The sequence below is a fragment of the Lissotriton vulgaris genome, chromosome 10 (assembly GCF_964263255.1).
Source record: "Lissotriton vulgaris chromosome 10, aLisVul1.2, whole genome shotgun sequence".
NCBI classification, from domain to species: Eukaryota; Metazoa; Chordata; class Amphibia; order Caudata; family Salamandridae; genus Lissotriton; species Lissotriton vulgaris.
The window spans coordinates 88,013,840-88,031,832 of record NC_141698.1 but is presented as its reverse complement, the minus strand read 5'-3'; the positions used below and the strand labels follow the sequence as shown (position 1 = coordinate 88,031,832).

At 46.5% G+C, this 17,993-nt stretch overlaps 1 protein-coding gene and 1 pseudogene across 1 annotated transcript in view; one reads left to right on the top strand and one right to left on the bottom strand.

Annotated features, from left to right (window-relative positions):
• Positions 1 to 17,993, top strand: part of LOC147684713 (uncharacterized) — a 412,180-nt gene that overhangs the window by 144,952 nt on the left and 249,235 nt on the right. The gene's annotated exons all lie outside the window — the stretch shown is intronic.
• Positions 8,154 to 17,381, bottom strand: LOC147684715 (uncharacterized; annotated as a pseudogene).

Sequence of the window (17,993 nt, the reverse complement as noted above, 5' to 3'; positions counted from 1 at the left end):
CGGACCCAGTGCAGCTCGTACCGACCGATTTCCCTTTTAAACGTTGACCTCAAACTGTACACGGGAATTCTGGCAGCGTGCCTGGCGCTCCATCTGCGGGTCTGGTGGAGTCGGATCAAGCTGGCTTTGTGCCCGGGAGGCAGACGGTGGATAACACCAAGAGGGCGGTACATATCTTAGAGAAAGCTTCCCGGGTCCCCGGGGAAAGAATGCTATTATCGGTTGACGCTGAAAAAGCGTTCGACTGAGTGCACTGGCCTTATTTGGAGCGGGTAATGGCGAGGATGGGCATCGGCGGGAAATTTCGCTCCTGGGTGTTTAATTGCTACCGGTTCACGTCGGCAGTGGTGCAGGTGAATGGCTGTAGTTCTCAGAGGTTTAGCATTGAACGAGGCACCAGACAGGGGTGCCCATTATCCCCACTCCTTTTCGCTATGTGCATGGAGCCCTTCGCCCAGAGAATACGGCAGAACCCGGACGCGATTGGCGTGAAAATGGGAGGATACATTCACACGGTCAGCCTCTACGCAGACGATGTGATACTGACCTTAGAAGAACCGAGGCGTGCTTTGCCCGCGTGCATTGGCGAACTGGAGGCCTTCTCAAGGGTGGCAGGATTCAAAATGAACATGGGGAAATCTACGGCCCTAGACATCTCTCTGACACCTGCAACACGACGGGAGTTACAAGGTCTCTTCCCCATGCATTGGTCGGCCCGCCAAGTCCAGTACTTGGGTATCTTGTTGGCACCCACGCTGCAGGCAATGGTGACCGCTAATTATGCGACTCTGGGTAGGAAGATTAAGGAGGAACTGGGGAGATGGAGTAAGGGCTTGATATCCTGGCTTGGTAGGGTGGCGGCGGTTAAAATGACGGTCCTCCCCCAGATCTTATATCTGTTCCGGGCGCTGCCGCTGCAGCCACCTAAAGATTGGATCCAGCAGACGCAAGCGGTCTTATCCCGCTTTGTCTGGCAGGGCCGCAGACCCCGGGACAGGAGGGCTCTCTCCACGTTGGCACCGGAGTCGGGGGGACTGGGTGTCCCAGAATTGCGCAAATATTTTCAAGCGGCGCAGCTGAGATACCTGGTGGAATGGGGCCGGTGGGAGTCAGACAAACACTGGCTCTTCCAGGATCAGGCGGTGGCGGGCCGTCCCTTACAGGAGGTGCCCTTTCTGCGTAGAACGCATCGCCCGCCGAACCTCTACGCATCTTTTGTTACGCGGGTCCCGCTGAGGGTGTGGGACGTTACTAACAAGACACACGAGCTCAACACATTCCCCTCTCCGCTTACACCTATTGCAGACAACCCGGACTTCACGCCGGGGACTGCCCCGGGAGCCTTCACACACTGGCGTGCTGCCGGATGCAGGGCTCTCTTCCATCTGTACGGGTCGGACGGAGTCCTCCCTTTTCTGAGTCTCAAAGAGGAGTATCGGTTATCAAAGTCAGACAGGATGCGCTACTGGCAGGTGTGACACTGGGCTTTACAGCCACAGTTTTGAGAATCGGCAGACAAAGTTATCGCCGTACGAGAAATGGTTGGTGACGCGTGCCTCGGATGCAAAGCTTATCACGGATCTTTACAAAATGTTACAACCCCCTCCCACCCACTTTCATAACCATGGTAGAGAACGCTGGAACAGGGAGTTGGGTAGAACACTGAGCAATAAAGAGTGGGACCAGGTTTCGTACCGCCCACGACACTCCGCATATCATATAGGACTAACTGAAACATTCACCAAAGTGTCTACATACTGGAATTACACCCCGGAACGGTTGCATGAGACGAATAAGCACATTGATAATACCTGTTGGCGGGAGTGTGGGCAACCTGGTACCCTGACACATGTCCTGTGGGAGTGCCCGCTACTACATCCTTACTGGAAGGAGGTGCTAGATGAGATGGACGCCCACTTTGAGATAGAGTTGGCCCGCTTCCCAGCATACGTCCTGTTGGGCTTACCGAACGGGTTGATGTATCCACTGAAATCACGCAGGGGTAGACAAATTGCCATAGCACTGGCTCCACGGTTCAAAACATCCTAATACACTGGCGCACTACCACTGTTCCGTCCATCACAGGTTGGCTGCATAGATTGTGGCATGTCCTGGGCATGGAGAAACTGTCACTTATGATGGCTGGGGAGGTGGAACAATTTGAGGAGTTGTGGCAGCCCTTCCATGCACTACTAGCCATCGAGTTCAGGGAGCTAACCTGTCCAAGGTACCCGAGATTACTGAGACTTACACCACCGATAGACTACACTGCTTAACAACCACTAGGCTGGGAAGCGCGAGGGGGGAGGAGTGTGGGCAGAGTTATGTAAGTTTAGCTGAACAAGGCACTGGACGGGGGTGGCGAGGGAGGGAAGGGGGGGGGAAGAGTTGGGGGGACAGTTTCTTGAAAATGGGGAGGGCACAGAGAGTTTATTTATACCTCAGGATGTCGTTTAATGTTATGCAAATGGGAGCGGAGCTCACATAACCCTTACTACAATTGCGGGGTGCCTGGCACTACTTTGAGATGGGCTCCCGGGGTTACAGCACTAATACCATCGCTTGAATGTCTTTTTCTATCTGTGTACTCTTTCAATAAAATACTTTAAACATAAAAAGCACGCACTGCCACAGTAGTGCCTTACACTGAACAAAAACTACTTTGTGTGCCTAAATGCCCCTTGTGATAAAAGCACAATGTGGTCACTCATAGTGTAGCCAGCTAAAAGAGAGAGACCGAATTCTAATAAAAACAAAAAGGTGTTGGTTAACACCAGACCTAATTTGGGACCGGTTTCTTAAAATAAATGTACAAAAGTGCACCTATGGTATATGTCCGTTCATTAGTGCAGAGTTAAGTCTTTCAAGAATTAACAAAAGTAGACAAGAACATGGAACTCCTAGAAAATATTTGTGAACTGCATTTTAGCATGTGAAAATATGTATGTGTCGATTTGCTCATGCCAAAATCTGTTGAGAGTTTACAAGTTCGCTTTCCCTTGAAACACTTTTTTCCCCAACCCTGGAAGAAATTTGACTTCTGCCTTGCCAGAAATACATTCCCAAGAGTTGGGAATGTATGGTAAAAGATTAGAGAAAAGCTTGTGAAAATCCCTAAAACATGCAAGCAGGTAGGTTTGCACAGACTCAAAAGGGCATTCCCAATCCGGCAACTATTGCTTACTGGTACCTCCAGCCCCGGTATGTACATGTGCGGAAAGGCGCAAAAAATGTTAATTGCTAGTATTTAAATACTACTATAGTATGAGCTTTGGCATCATCAGAGAGGATATTACCAGAGCTCTTGTATCATGAGATTTCTGCCATAATTTGTCACCGCACTATATGGCACCAAAAGGACACTTGGATTTTGTTACAGGACAAGAGATCAAACTGTCCGATGGACAAGTAGCTATTTTATTAAATTCGACACCCCTGTATCTCGTATGGATTTGTATATTGCCTTATTGGTTTGTTTGTTCATGTTTGAGTTACGTAGCGCCACAAAGTTCTACTCAGGACAGCAACTGTGGAGTACATGAATAAAAACAAACATGGATAAGAAAATTACTGGTCACAATGAAGGAGAAAGAAAGAAGCTGACAGAGTGAATCTGGCCCATTATACACATGTGGAGTACGGGGTAGTACTCAATTGATCAAGACATTGAAAAATCTAACCACCCACTTTCTATGGTGAGTTATAATAAAGAGGCCTTTAAATGTTGTTTTTATCTTGTAACATTTGCTGTGTGTCAAAGACAATGGTCAAATATACGTTTATGCCTTTCTGACAATTTGCTGCTTATTTTGTACTGGAGATTGGTATTTACTTTTCCTTCTCTGACTGCAAAGTTAGAGTATTTTGTAAAGTGATCTTTCTGGGGTAGAGGGAGTGTGCAATGAAAGCCTATAGGAAGAAGCTCCCAGTATTGCCTCCAACAAAAGTTTTTCTGACTGACTGACTGAAAGGCTATAGGATGTCAGCCCCCCCCATCCCCCACAACATTTAATTAGCTTGCAAATAAACTGTACACATATATCTGAAATTATTTTTAAACTATGAAGTGTGATTCAATAAAGATTTTAAAAGGATCAAAACAAAGCAGAACATTTTACTTGGTGATGCACACATGATAAATATTTGCTGAAACTAGATTTCCACACATTATCTTTTATACACAATATCGTTTAATCAGTAAAACTGAATGTTAATGCAAAACTTTATGACAGTTTCAACAGAAAATGTGTGATATGTAAAGGACAGCGCACTACCACATCATGCTTTAGTAATATATTAAAAGTGAGAGTTATTACACATGCACTTAGAAACATAACTGCCCCTGACTTGATGACAATGCTTTTAGTGAACTATGCGGTAAGTCAAGGTGCATTAGTACCCTATACGTGGGTATTTTTTTTTGATTACACATGGAGCAAAAGGTTAGTCTAATAATTCAAACAAAATAGCTTTTACTACGGTAGAAATGCTGAACTCTAATATTTTTAGGTGCTCTCATATGTGATATTGAAGAAATAGGCTGCTCTGTAAAATTAAATATTTGCATAAGATCACACAATTTGAGACCAGTTTATAAGTCAAGAGCATTACAGTTAGGCAGGGTAGATTATTCAAGTCACTAGATCGTTATGAGAGGCAATGTTCATACAATGGGGCCTGATAATGTTACTTGTGTTTAGGATCACATCGATATTAATACAAAGACTGTTGACCTGCACGACTGGGCTGGCATCCTGGGTGAAACTACGTTTCACAGTGGGAGGTGCAGGCTAAGGGGATGTTAATGTGTTAGACAATTGGCATATTGAGGGGGTTAACTTTCCTTATGAGGGATAATAAACTGAAGGAAGAGTTAACAGACACAACAACAGAAGCTTATTCTGCCCAACTGGAGTAGACAATTTAAAAGAGGACTCGTGGTCCACGCTGGGGTGCCACTGTCAAAAGCGGGATGGATGATCTTTCACACTTGGGGTTGATATATTTTGAGAACGCCATTTAAAATATGGCATACTGAGAGAAAAAAAGATATTTACAGGGGATGTCTTACTGATGAAGAAATGATCGATCATGTGGGGAACTGGGCGAAGTCTTAGCTCTTGGACCGAGGTATGGAATATTGCAGTAGGTTTATTTGTAAGACTCGGGCTGTCTTACTGGGGATCGACAGATGTAATCGAACTGACAGCTGACTTTAGACATAAGAGTCAACCACTCTGTGAAAGTCGACTAATGAAAAACAAAAAGAAGGTTGGATCTTAGGACTGGGGAAGACGGTGGAGTGACTTGCTGATTATAGATAATCGTTAACAAAGTTGGCAGGGTTGAAAGCAGGGCACGAGTCCTAAACAAGCATTTACAATGAAACGGTCTCACCTTTGCAAAAGTTAGAGCTATTGCCATTGTAAATGACAACATTTTTATTTATGTGTTGGTTTTGAAAACAGATAAACGGCATTGTTATTTACAATGCCAATAGCTTAATCTCTCACAAATGCCACACACAAACCCACACAGACCCCCCCCACACACACACAGAGCCACACACACACACAGCCCCCCACACACACACGCAGAGCCCCCCCCACACACACAGAGCCACACACACACACACACAGAGCCACACACACACACACACACACACAGAGCCACACACACACAGAGCCACACACACACAGAGCCACACACACACAGAGCCACACACACACACAGAGCCACACACACACACAGAGCCACACACACACACAGAGCCAGCCACACACACACAGAGCCACACACACACGGAGCCACACACACACGGAGCCACACACACACGGAGCCACACACACACGGAGCCTGGAGTTGTGCTTTACCTCGGCTCTCCCATCTGAGGGGTGGAGTTGGCACAGGGTGGCACACCCCCTTTCCTCACATAGGGTTTCCCACCAGCCTTCCCGCCAGAGTGGGGGTCAGAACCGGTGGGGGCCAGTTGCTGAGTACAGCAAGTGGCCTGGAGAAGCTCACAAAGGCGGCAGGCCTTTGAAGCTTCCCCCTTCCCATCCTGGGGGAGGAGACCTAGCAAATCACCCAGGATGTGCATTGTTGCAGGCCCAGGAGAGCGGAGGGCTCTCCACCCAGGGGCCCAGCAACATGTCTGCTGAGTGGCAGCCTAGGCAGCCTCTCAGACAAGACGTGGATTGTAGGTTAGATTTCAGGGGGTATCTCGAAGATATCCTCTGTAGTGCATTTTACATTAAATCCCACAATGGCATCAGTGTGGGTTTAATGTGCCGAGAAGTTTGATATCAAACTTGTCAGTCTTCAGTGTAGCCATTATGGTGCTGTGGAGTTCGTAATGACAATCTCCCAGCACCATATATTGTAATTGGCATCACTGCCCTTACAGTGCCCAGGAATGGCCCTGGGTACTGTAGGGGTACATGACTCATGCATCTGTGCCCACACCAGCCTGTTAAGGCAGTGTGTGTGTGTGCCAAGGTACAGGGCCCCTAAGGGTGGCACAATAAGTGCTGCAGCCCTATGGGGTCTTCTCTGGTAACAATGCCCTGGGTACCTAGAGGGACCATTTACCAGGGACTGATATGTGGCCAGAGATGCCAATTGGGTTTTAGGTTCAACACAGTTTTAGGGAAGGAACACAGTCCCTGGGCACCTGATTGGCAGGAGCCCAGGGCACACTCAAAGCACATCAGCAATTCAGCAAAAAGTACCATGCAAGAAAGATGGAACTTTCTCACAAATGCCTTCCTTTTCTCTCCCTTCATTATCACAAAATGTCTGTTAACTCTTTGATTGTAGCTTGACTTATTGAAACGTCATCTTCCTGAGCCTTTTTCTACTTACGCTCATTATGATTTTTGTAAACATCTAAACATATCTGCTCAATCACTAGGTTTCTCAGTAGTCACCTTTTCTTCACCGTTTCCTAGCAACAAGATACACTTGCACGTAGGGATATGCTTATAATTGGCCAAATCAATCCTCAAATAGGTCAGCCAAGTGCAATACACCAGAACCGAAAATGGTAAAAGAGGAATTCACCAGCATCAAGAATTAAGAGACCAGAAAAAATACCGTTATGGAGGGATTCACCACTGAGAGATCGTAAAAGGGGTTGGAGAAAGAGAAAACATAATACAGAATCAAAGTATGTCAAAAAACAATTCAAACCGCCGACATGAAGGAGAAATTTAAATACCAGGTTCAATTGCAGAGCAAATCAGCTACAGGCTAAGAATGTGAAGTCGCTGAGCAGTTCAACCAACCATAACTCTCAGCAGGAGCCATGTGAATTGCTGTATTAGGTTGAAAAGATGTTTTGAGAGGGGCTTATACACGCTCACAATAATGAGACTGGTGTAAAGTCAGTAACAAAAACACACTATTACTGTAAAATGGAAAAAAAAGATACTATAAAACCTGATGATAAAGGCGGAAATAAGTGTCCCCACCACAGATAAAGTGCATACACTATTACAAAAAGACGTATTAAAAGAGACTTTAATAACACCAGTTATGCACACTTGGGGCAATAGAAATGGAACAACTAATGATTGCAATATGTACCATACTAGGACCTAAAATATTTCAACTGGTAAAACATTTATAATCATGTAAAATTAAGTACACTTCCAACACGGCGGTGAAGGGTCTGATTATACCAGTTATTTTCACATGCTCAATACAATGAACTAGGACAAGAAACTGGTATTCTTTTTTGTAAATGGATTTATCTTTTTTTCTACAAACAAAGAAGCCAATAAGTTACAATTGCAATAAAGGAACAAGCCAACTCGGAGACTGCTGACGCCCTGCAGGGTCCCCAGGAGCTTCTGAGATGATCTGGAGCCGACGGAGGAAGGGAGGGAGGGAAAGTGAAAGCGAGCCATGCGCGGGCTTTGCTGAAACACCGAGGGAGGGAGGGGAAGTGAAAGCACGCCATGCGCACGCTGTGTTGAAACGCGGCATGCACATCGCCTGTCCCGGGGTGTGCACATCTCCTATCCCCCTTCACGAGCACAATCCACAACAATAGATCTCGCACGCAAGTAGCGCATGTGCTGCGTCGCTAGGCTAGACCTGAAAAAGGACAAGAGAGCGGTAGGGTTTGGACAGCACTTTTGAAAACACTGTCAATGGAGGTAAGGATTCAATATGTTCAAGAGAGAGAGCTGGTACTCTATAAACGTTGTCTTTTTGTGACTTTGTTCACTGATGGACAGGTCAGTGTGGACGCTGAATCCAAGTGAATTGGCATTGGTTGCAGCTACATGTTAAAGATATATTAGACAACTTTCAAACAACACCAACTCTCTCATATCGAGAATTATGTAGATGAGCCAGGTTTGGACTAGATGTTATTTGGTGATGTTGGCAAATATGGAGAAATTGGGTCTTGGTGAGAATGAGCTCAAAGTTGGTGCGTAAAGTCCATATCTGAATGAGAAAGAGGCAGAGCTTAAGTTAATCGATGTTGACAGCAGAGGATTAATTTATGTTGAATGGTGTGCGGTCAACAAATTGATGAATTTTGATGTTGGCTGTTAGTGAGTAGGGTCAAAATAGTGTCATGTGGAGGGTGAAGATGGCAGACGGGACAAAGCCCTGGGTTACTCCAACATTGATAGGGGGCTTCCTGGATGCCTCTACCTTAATCTCAAGCCTGTACACAGTTGCAGCAACGAGCCCCTGGAGCACCATGAAATTTCGCTGGACTCCCACAATTGCATCAAGTCTCTCCAGCAAGGAATATACATACACCGAAGACGGGCCTTTTTTTCCAACTCCATTTAAAAAAAGAAATGCTAAAAAGAGGTAAATTCCCTAAATACAATCACCCTCCCTCCATCTCATATTGTGATCACCAGTCAGTGTAGGTGTGAAATATAGGAAAGGAAATGTAGTCACATTTTCTAGACGGATTTACCAATCCTCCATAGTTGATCTTATCTTCACTATTGTTTTAACCAATAGGGTGGTATCACACACCATTCTGTATTCCTGGAATCCAGAATGGTGTGTCCAAATTGAAAAGGCAAGAATGCTCCAAGGATTACAATTTTCCCTACCATGTGGTATAATAGGAAGACCAGGAGACAACTTAATTGTGCTATGTTGAGGGGATCACACAATGAGCCTGTTATGTTTCAATTAAAAAATTCATGGTTTGAAACTCTGTTGAATCCATCAAAACAAATTGACAATTCTGACAGATATTTTTACACGAAACTTAAATAAAACAACTATACTTAATCCTTTAGTTGTTTTTTTCTTTTCTTTAGGATCTCACCATGTCAGAAATCACTGAGGAATTAATAATCTATTCGTATCTATGCTTAGTTCCACAATAAGTGAAAAGTCTAGATTTTTTTCCCTCATAACTAGGATTCATTTATAGGTATAATCACTACAAATATAGAATATTGAATAGTTTGGCCAAATAAAAAACTTAAGAAGGCTACAAAGATTACAATTTCACTTACCAGGTGGTATAGAAAGACCTGGAGGCAACTGGATGGTGCTTTGTTGAGGGGGCCGCATAATGAGCTGTGGGGCAACTGTTCTCAGAAGAGTCGCCATCACATACCTCAGTGATGGCGACAGTGATGGATTGGACATGACATGTGCAACTGTGCTCTGCTGCATGCCACCTGCAGCAGGAATATGGAACACCCAACTCAAAGGGTGACGGTGTAATACTGGTGTGCAGGGTGTCGTTTGACACTACAGAGGTAGAACATGGAGTATTGTGAGTTATGCTTGTTGGAAGCATCATCATTGGAAGAGACGTTGATGGTTTGCAAGGTGAAGCTGCTGCAGCATGGTGAAGTTGCACTACTGATGTTTTAGGCTGCATTTGCGAGTGCAGTTTACAGTGAGTTATAGATGGATTTTGGTGGTTGACGTGTGTTACTGATGTTGGTGCGCAAGTGCGCCTTGCACGGTCCACATTTTGCATAAGAAAACAAGTTACTTACCTGTAACTACAGTTATCCAGTATTGGTATCTTTCATAGATTCACATGCCTGAATCATTCCCCGTCGTCGAGGCGGGAGTCCCACGGTAAATTATATATATATATAGCAGTGCCTAAAACCATTAGTAGTAGGCTAAAAAAGGATATAGGCCCAACTAGGCCCAAAACTTAGCAGCCTATCTACCTCATTATGTAAAAAGAACTGAAAATGTAGCCTCAGCCAATCAGCTAACCTCACCCTCTAGAACCTTCCCAGCCCAGGCAGTTCTCCTCAGATTTTCCCAGCACAAGTGAGAAGTAGTATCCTATATAAGAACTGCCTAGCCGGGGAGGAGGGTGGGTGCATGTGAATCTATGAAAGATACCAATACTGGATAACTGTAGTTACAGGTAAGTAACTTGTTTTCTTATCCAGTATTGGGGTATCTTTCATAGATTCACATGCCTGAATCAGAGTAGCAAGCAGTAACAACCATAACTGTCGGTAGAGGAAGGTGGGAGACAATCCAAACCATATATCCCCACACAACCTGGAAGGTACTAGAGCAATAACATATCTCAATACATATGCAAAATCATGACAACACCTTCATATAATATGTATCTATATATAGAACATTAAAACAGTATATTAGTAAACATCTAGCAATAGAAAAAAGAAAAACCATAAAAGGCTGACCTCAGTGAAGAAGATGCTGCAACACTGCTTCTCCCACTGACGTATCTCCATGTAGTACCGGCTGCAGGCAATAGTGCTTCGTAAAAGTATGCACACTTTTCCATGTAGCAGCACGGCAGATGTTTTCCAGGGACACCCCTGCAAATAGGGCTGTAGACGCTGACATCATCCTGGTGGAATGCGCCTTAACCGTTCTTGTCAGGGGCTTGTTCGCTTTCTCATGACAGAAGACGATGACAGAGGAAAGCCATCTGGCTATAGTTGCCTTCGTCACTGCCTGACCACGTGTAGCTTGTCCATAAGCCACAAACAGTTGGGTAGATTTGCGTAAATCTTTTGTCTTTTGTAAATAGAATTTGAGGCATCTTTGGACATCCAAGGAATGCAGCATCCTTTCAGCTGGAGTCTTGGGGTCTGGAAAGAAAGTCTTGAGTTTCACCGGTTGGTTGATGTGAAACTGGGTCGGAACTTTGGGAATAAACTTAGGATGAGTTCTAAGTGTCACACAGTCTTTTGAAAAATGTAGGAAAGGTTCTGATATAGAGAACGCTTGTATCTCACTTACTCTCCGGGTTGAAGTGAGGGCTAACAGAATAGCCACTTTCCAAGTCAAGAATTTAAGTTCCGATTTATGAATTGGTTCAAAAGGCCTTTTCAGCAACTGAGATAACACAATATTGAGATCCCACTCAGGAGGAGGAGGCCGCACTGGAGGGAAAACTCGAAATAATCCTTTAAGGAACTGTTTAATTAAAGAAGAAGAGCACAAAGATGGTTTGTTGTAACTCTTCCTGAATCTGGATATGGCAGCAAGGTGAACTTTGATAGAAGAAAAAGCGAGACCTGATCTGGCTAGAGACAGCAGATAAGGCAGAATCTTCTCTGGAGGAGCCTGTAGTGGATGGACGTCATGCTCTCCGCACCATAAACAGAATCTCTTCCATTTGAAGCGATAGGTTCTGATGGTAGACGGTGCACGAGCCTGAGATAGAACAGCTCTACAGTCTGGAGAAATCTCTAGGTCCTTAAACTCTAAGAAATCAGGAGCCAGGCGTGCAAGTGTAGCGACTGAGGATCTGGATGAAGTATTTGTCCTTCCTCCCTTGTCAGCATTGTAAGTGTCGGCTTGAGGCGCAGTGGAGGTTGATGGGAGAGTATCAGAAGCTCCTGGAACCAATACTGCCTCGGCCAGCGAGGAGCAATTAGGATTAGAGAGCAACGCTCTCTCTTCATTTTCTGTAGAACCTTTGGAATGAGAGGAATCGGCGGGAAGGCATATGCAAAGATTCCGGTCCACCTCATCAACAGGGCATTTCCTCTCGATCCTTGCTGATGGAACCTGCTGGCAAAGTATATGCATTTGCTGTTCTGCTGCGTGGCAAACAGGTCCAGCGTTGGTGTGCCCCAGAGCTGGAAAATTGTTTCCACTTGGCGTTGTTCGAGTTCCCACTCGTGACATCCTGTGAACGATCTGCTGAGATCGTCGGCCAGAGAATTCTGAATTCCCTGAACATGTTCCGCTCTGAGGGAAATTTTGTGGTGGAGTAACCATTCCCACATTTCCTGCGCTTGAAGAGACAGGGCCAGAGATTTTGTGCCCCCTTGCTTGTTTACGTAAAACATGCTGGTGGTGTTGTCCGTGCGCACCAGTACTGCAGAGCCTGCAATTCTTGGCAGGAAGGCTCGCAAGGACAGGAAAATTGCCCTCAACTCGAGGCAGTTGATGTGTTTGTGCTTGTACTGATGGGACCACCGTCCCTGCACCTGAAGGTCCTGGAGATGACCTCCCCAACCCTCCATGGAGGCATCTGTCGTTAGAGTAAATTCCGGTAGAGTCTGAAGAAAAGTGAGCCCCGGAGACAAATTGTTCTTTGCCGCCCACCACAGAAGAGCTTGTTTTATCTTGGGCGTGACCTTGATACGGTCCTCGAAAGATCCGTCTATCTGCCGCCATTGTCGATGCAATTCCTCCTGGAGAGGCCTCATTCTGAGTCGAGCCAGTGGAACTAGATGGAGTGCGGAGGAACACATCCCTAGCAGGGAAACAAACTGTCGGACCGAAAGAGACTTTTTTGACCGTATTTGACTTGCCAGCTTTGTGATCTTGTCCTGACGAATTTGGGTTAAGAAGGCCTTGCACTGAGAAGTGTCTAGTACTGCTCCCAGGAACGTCAGAATTTGTCTGGGTTGAAGTTGAGATTTTTTGGCGTTGAGGGTCAAACCCAGATTCGAGAACATTGACAGAGCACTCTTGACCGATTGCCTTGTCGAAGTCCTCGTCAGACTCTTTATTAACCAATCGTCGAGGTACGGGAATACTTGGATTCCCTGTGACCTCAACGCAGCTGCAACTGGGACTAGAGTCTTGGTAAAGATTCTTGGTGCAGACTTCAGGCCGAAAGGGAGCACCTTGAATTGAAAATGGACACCAGCCACTGTGAATCTCAGATACTTGCGGTGGTTTGGAAGAATTGGAATGTGGAAGTAAGCGTCTTCCATATCCAGGGAAGCCATGAAATCTCCCTCCATGAGGCAATTGAGGACATCCGTGAGTGTCACCATGCGGAAACTCTGCTTTTTCAGATATGTGTTTAAGTTTCGTAGATCCAGAATTGGACGCCACTCTCCTGAAACCTTTTCCACAAGGAAGAAGCGAGAATAAAACCCCTGATTTTTCTGGGATGTTGGGACTTTCTCTATCGCATTTTTGTGCAGCATTTTCATGGCTTCCATGTATAACAAATGAAGACGAGGAGGGGAGGGACCCCTGGGCGGTAATGTTGGAGGTTTCTGCAAGAACTCCAGAGTGTGTCCGTGTTTGACTATGTCCAGAACCCACTGATCTGAAGTTATCTTCCGCCACTGTTGATAAAAGGCGGAAATCTTGGCGCCCACAGGGAGGGAGGGAAGGGAGGATGGTGTCCGGCAAAACTCACTGGCGTTTATTTGAATCACGTCCCTGGTAGTTAGAACGTCGTTTCCCTCCTTGACGAGAGAAACCCGCTGACGATGACTGCCGATAGGACTGCTGGTAGTACGGCTTATTTTGAGGTTGATACTGACGGTTTTGCTGATTTTGATAATGTCCTCTTGATGAAAAACCACGGCCTCTTGCTCCTCTGAAAAAACCTCGCTTATACTGTAGTGCACCAAGCGATTTAGCCGTATCAGTATCCGTTTTTATCGCAAGCAATGCTTCATCTATGTGCTTGCCAAACAATAACTCGCCATTATAGGCCATGTCCAGTATTTTGGTCTGGACCTCAGGTCTGAAAGAAGTCGCCTTGAGCCATCCTTGCCGTCTGAGAACTGCCGCTCCGGCCAATTGTCTAAAGGCTGTATTAGATACATCGAGGGCGCAATCGATAATTTCAGAAGCTGCCCGCTCGCCTTCCAAGACAACCTTCCTGACCTCTTCAACACGGTCATCGGGAACCAAATTGATGAACTCCGACAGATCTGACCACATTTGTCTGTCGTACCGTGCTAAAATTGCCAAAGAATTAGCAATCTTGACAGTAGCAGCGGCATTAGCCGAGAACTTTTTTCCAATTGCATCCAATCTCCTGCCCTCTTTGTCTGGAGGCGTTGAAAGAGGTGCAACCGGATTTTTGGATCGTTGTTGAGCCGCTTGTGAAATCACTGAGTCAGGACGCGGATGACCAATCAAACATGAAGGAGTGTCCGGTGGTGCTCGGTACTTCTTGTCGACTCTTGGAAGAACCGCCGGGATGGAAGCTGGCGTCTTCATAATATCAATCCCTTCTTTCCAGATATAATCAATGATAGGGATAGATCTGGACACCCTTCTATACCCTTCTTTGAAATCATGAAGAAAACAGTCGGTTTGTTCAACCGAAACTGTGATTGCAAATCGAGCAGCTGCCCGGTGCATGATGTTATGAAAACCTCCTATGTCTTCTGGCGGAGAATCTGAAGGTTTTGGCAGATTAGGAGAGGGCATAGGAATGACGTAATCATTCCATGGTTCCGTAGGCTTGGAATCCGGAAGTTCCCCATCCTCTCTTTCATCCTCATCTGGAGATGAGATGTCAACATCCTGACCTCCAGTCCCGGGGTCAACATCCTGCCTTGGAGAGTGTGAAGGATGTGGCGGTGGATTTACTGGCATGTCCTCTGGCACAGTATTTGGAGTAGGCAGAGTTGGTGGAAACCTCTGACGATAATCGGCCAGCATGGCCTGCAAATCCTGTACTAGAACAGACGGAAGATGAGTCGTGTCTTCTGTGTGTTGTTGCTCCTGATGATAAGGAGTAGCTAAATTTTCCTGATAGTAATGAACCTCATCATCATCCTCATCCTCTTGATATTTTATGTGCAACTGGGAAGGGTGATGGGCCACTCCAAAAGGATCATCATCATCATCATCCTCTTCATTATCCGAATCTGCTTCCACGTAATTTTCCAAGATATGCGAAGGCAAGAGGGGAGACAAATGAGAGTAACTCTGTCTCTGAAAAGATTTCATCTGAAAATGGGTATACTGCACCCTAACCGGAGATGTGGGCAACAAATGCGTAGACGGCACATTCAAAGATGCCAGCGCTGCTGTCGATGGCAAAAGTGAAACCGATGTGTGAGTTGCCGATATTGTCGTCGACGGTATCGTCACAGGTATTGTAATCATGGATGAAGACTTCTTGGAAGGCGTCCTAGTAGACGGATCCGTCGACGGACTCCTCGTCGTCAAGCTAGTCGTCGACGGAGCTGAAACCTTCGTCGACGTGTTTGTCGTCGACGGGCCTGTCGTCGACGGGGTCTTTGTCGACGAGCCTTTCGTCGACGGGCGCTTCGTCGACGGGCCCTCAGTCGACGGGCCCTCCGTCGACGGGGTCTTCGTCGACGGGGTCTTCGTCGACGGGGTCTTCGTCGACGGGGTCTTCGTCGACGGGGTCTTCGTCGACGGGATCTTCGTCGACGGGATCTTCGTCGACTGGGTCTTCGTCGACGGGATAGTGGAAGTCTTCGTCGACGGGGGAGCCGTCGACGAGAGCGTCGACGGAAGCGATGACGAGCGCTTCAAAGATGGTGATTTGGTCGTCGACGGTAGACTCGTCGACGACGCGCTTTTCTTTGACGATCTTGTCTCAGAAGAAGAGGCCATGACGGACATCACAGGAGAAGTAATTGCTGAGGTGGTAACAGTATTTGAAGAAGTAGAAGACGTAGAATAGGTGGTAACAGTGAGAGAAGACACTAAAGTGACAGCTTTAGTGCGGACTGTACTCACAGTTGAAGACTCTGTTGACGCAGCACTCCTTGTGGATTCAGAGGGTTTATGAGAGAACTTAGATTTTTTCAATCTCTCAGGGGAACACCTCTCTTTGGAACTGGCTCTCTTACTTGAAGTAGAGGCTCTGTCCTCGTCATCTCTGACAGACGACTTCAGCCACAAAAGAACTCTCGCCTCTCTATCCCTTTTGGTCTTAGGAGGGAAGGTTCGACATATCCTGCAATCCTTCACAACATGTGAAGGATGCAAACAATAAATACAGACCGAGTGCTCGTCGTCCACGTGAACTCTCTTCTTGAAGCATGAAGCACAGGCCTTGAATAAAGCCTTCTTTTCCGACATCTTGAAAGAATTGAAGAAATTTCTGAAGAAAACTGAGTAGGCACTAGGGAGACTCCCTTACACACGAAGTGCGGTGAAAATCTGAGGAGAACTGCCTGGGCTGGGAAGGTTCTAGAGGGTGAGGTTAGCTGATTGGCTGAGGCTACATTTTCAGTTCTTTTTACATAATGAGGTAGATAGGCTGCTAAGTTTTGGGCCTAGTTGGGCCTATATCCTTTTTTAGCCTACTACTAATGGTTTTAGGCACTGCTATATATATATATAATTTACCGTGGGACTCCCGCCTCGACGACGGGGAATGATTCAGGCATGTGAATCTATGAAAGATACCCCAATACTGGATAAATATAGGGTCAACTGAGCTACAATGCCCATTTTGTGTAATGACTACTATGTGAGCTTGAGGTCTTTAAAAATGGACAGAGGACTGGTTGGCGCCATACATCAAGTTGTTTTGAAGCGGACTTTGATGAGCGGCAGGAGATGCACTTTTGGGACTGCATATAATAGTCATGTTTGAACTACTGCTGCTTGCACTGCCGACTGCCCCTGCAGGATACGTATGCGACGCGGAGCTGTGCTGAGTAGGCTGGTGGAAGTGACTGTTAGCAGCAGGCAGCATCAAGCTCCTGAATGGTGTAGATAAAGACGCTAGGGGCCCAGAGTTAGTCTTTATTGCAGGGGCAGATGGGGTCACCGGTGGCAAAGTGGCTGCTGGTGATTTGGAACTTCTTAGCGCTGTGGTTGGGCCAGGCGGGCTCATTAGTTATACACTGGCATGGGGAGCCACCGAAGTTGCGTCATGGGGTGCCCCATGTGACGGCTGCTGCTGCCTGCCCCGACTGTTTACATGCGCACTTGCAACAGGCTGAGCACTGACAGTAGAGCGAAGCTGGCTTTTGCAGCTGCTCACAGTCGCTCCACCGAGCCACCAGCTCTGTGCTGCTGCTGAGCATTGCTCAGCCCCGAGAAGCCCAAGTTACAACCCCCGCTGCAAGTGGCCCGTGTCCAGTCAGCTGCGATTCGAGAGAACCCACTAAGTCACGGACTGCTTTTTCGTCCACCTCTGAGAAGAGCATCTCCTCCAGGGGATCAGAGGTGCCCGCCATCTTGCTTGTCTGCACTCTAAGCCTTTGGAGTTTGTCTCCGTGCACCTGCGATACAGCCCTGGGCATGATGTGAATCTGGTGACGACATAGGAAGCCCATCCCAGCTAATGAGTTCGCTGTAAAGGCATGTGTTTCCAGTCACAGGTGTCACAGTTGTAAACACGGCGACAACAAGCAGAGGTCGGGCAGCTGGAAGCAGTGTGGGGTGTGACATAGTAACTGCTCTACCCACCCTCCCAAGCCCAAAGGAAAAAGCAAACAGCAACAAAAGCTTTAACAAGGAGAAAGAAAGTTGCAGGCACATGAAAAGGTATGGACGTAAACAAAGGTAGGAATGGCTGAAAAAACAGTGGCAAGAGGTAATTGAGGGAACAGGCTAACACAGAAAGATCAAGAGCTGGTCACATGCCGCAAAAGCACACAAAAAATATAAAAAAATTTAAAAAAACCTGAGTGGTGTCCGCTGCACTAATTTAACAAGCAGCAGCTGTTTCAGGAGTGGTGCGTGCGTGTGCACGCAGTCTTCACTTTTTAAGCACTGCACTCGTGCTTGTGGCGCCCCGCCGCTCGCTCCCGCAAGGTGGATGCCGCCACAAGCACGAGTGCAGTGCT